Source organism: Lepisosteus oculatus, unplaced genomic scaffold, assembly GCF_040954835.1.
Source record: "Lepisosteus oculatus isolate fLepOcu1 unplaced genomic scaffold, fLepOcu1.hap2 HAP2_SCAFFOLD_136, whole genome shotgun sequence".
Taxonomy (NCBI): Eukaryota; Metazoa; Chordata; class Actinopteri; order Semionotiformes; family Lepisosteidae; genus Lepisosteus; species Lepisosteus oculatus.
This window is the reverse complement of record NW_027167685.1, coordinates 248,313-250,322: the sequence shown is the minus strand read 5'-3', so window position 1 is coordinate 250,322 and position 2,010 is coordinate 248,313. Positions and strand designations below refer to the sequence as shown.

Here is a 2,010-nt window from a genome sequence, read left to right as displayed (position 1 = left end):
AGCATTATTGAAGACCATCAATTACCAAGAGCTTTTGTCAAAGGTTTTGGTGGTCATTTTTAATGACCACAGTGCGCTGTGACCTCGGTTTTACATCTCATCCAAAAGACAGCACCCTTTTACAACACAGCTTCTCCGTCACTATATTGGGACATTGGGACCCGCACAGACCTCAGGGTGAGCACCCCCCCACTGGCACCATTAACACCGCTTCCAGCTGGAAGCTTTGTTTTTCCCTGTAGCTCACCCTCATCCAGGTACTGACCTGGCTAACACCTGCTTAGCTTCAGTGGGTTTTCAGTTGCAAGTTGCAAGGGGATGCAAGTGATGGAGCCGCTCGCTGCAATAGCCACTGCATTGGCCGGGAATCGAACCCCAGCCTCCCGCATAGCGGGCGAGAATTCTACCACTGAACCACCAATGCCAGTACCTTCAAAAAAGACGCTTTTTTGGTGCTCTGTTCAAAAAGCATCGACATCTGCTTCCAGCTGCAAAATGCCATCCCCGGAAGCTGAAGAATTTATTTATTTAGACACCGCTCAGAATCCCCTGTAAGATTATCCCTCAATTCCGTTGTGCAGTGCTTTACCTCGTTCAAAAGGCATCTCTTTCCTAGTCACATTCCAAGGCTCATCGAACCCGTGCTGTTTCCTCCAGCGGTATAGTATTGCAGTAAGACAGCACGATGCCTGCAAGACTATGTCACGCTAAACGCCACAGATAGTGTTTGTCCGTTCGTGTCAGTCCTGCAGCCATGGGAAGTGGGACACAAACATGCTGCAATGCTTTCAGGACGTTAGGATTTGTTTATGCAACATCCGAGAAGAGTACTTGTGGCTTGAATGTGAACTGTACGTGCCCGCCCCCTTTCCTCTGCAGTGCATGAGTTCCTCCTGGCATGCCCTTCGTCATTGTTCTGTCATCTTGTATTTAAAGGGTTGTATTTCTGCTGCTGAAAATAAGCAACGGTTTTCTCACAACGCCCTTTGTTCCTGACGGAGCCCTTGTCTGTCATGAAATTCTTCAAAACCTCAAGCTAGAAGAAGAAGAAGACGACAAATATGAAGCATTATAGCAACGACATGCCATGAGACGATCGATAACGATTTCCATAGGATCCCCGCGGTTGCCTGGCAACCGTCAGCTTTGCGCATTGGCAGTATCATAGCCTGTGAGGTTTAGCCGAGGCGCGATTTTTGCTAGTTGAAAACTTTTCCCAATACCCCGCTTCCGCCGGTTTGCAATACAATCGGCGAAATCAATTTTTGACAGTCTCGTCAGAGACTGAGCAAGGTGTTTAAAGACAGATTTTGTCATAGTGACATAATGGTAGAAAGAAACGAGCTTCCCAGTGGGCAAAAGCCGTATAATATACGTCTATTAAACGCATACCTTAGACATCTAAATGTGGTCTGCAATTCATCTAGAATGAAATTCTAATATACGTCTACTGTTATACGTCAATTATACGTCTATGATTAGATGTTCATTATACGTAAATGGTTGGAGTTCTATTATACGGATAAATTCAGAGGACTATTATACATATATGGTAGGTGTTACAGATAACTTTAGAGGACTATTATACATATATGGGTAGAGGTCTATTATACATCAAAGATAGGTTTTACAGGTGTAGAAACTAGTAAATCAAGCCAATGATTAGGTTTAGAAATTTATTCTGAAAATACACATTCACACCTGAAACATATGTATTTCAAATTATACATTGTATACAATCAATCAACAATCAACATATGGGCAATAATCATAAAAAACACAACTAGTCTTAAACTTCAGCTTCAAATTCTGGTAACATGGCAATATACAGTATAGTAACGACAAACACAAACTAATTACATTAACACACTAACTCAAAACCACATTTTGATTCAAATATACATTTTAAAATGTACAACTTCTATATTTCCAAGAAAAAAAAATATTACAATGGAAGTTAAGACGATTTTTGTCCACTATTTGCAAACCCTGTCTAATTGTCCTAACAGT

The 2,010-nt window shown here is 41.8% G+C and overlaps 1 non-coding gene across 1 annotated transcript; it reads left to right on the top strand.

The window, feature by feature from the left end:
• Positions 1-1,142: 1,142 nt before the first annotated feature.
• Positions 1,143-1,284, top strand: LOC138226377 (U4 spliceosomal RNA). The gene has a single exon (XR_011184514.1). It is a non-coding gene; the product is annotated as a U4 spliceosomal RNA (small nuclear RNA).
• The last annotated feature ends 726 nt before the right edge of the window (positions 1,285-2,010 follow it).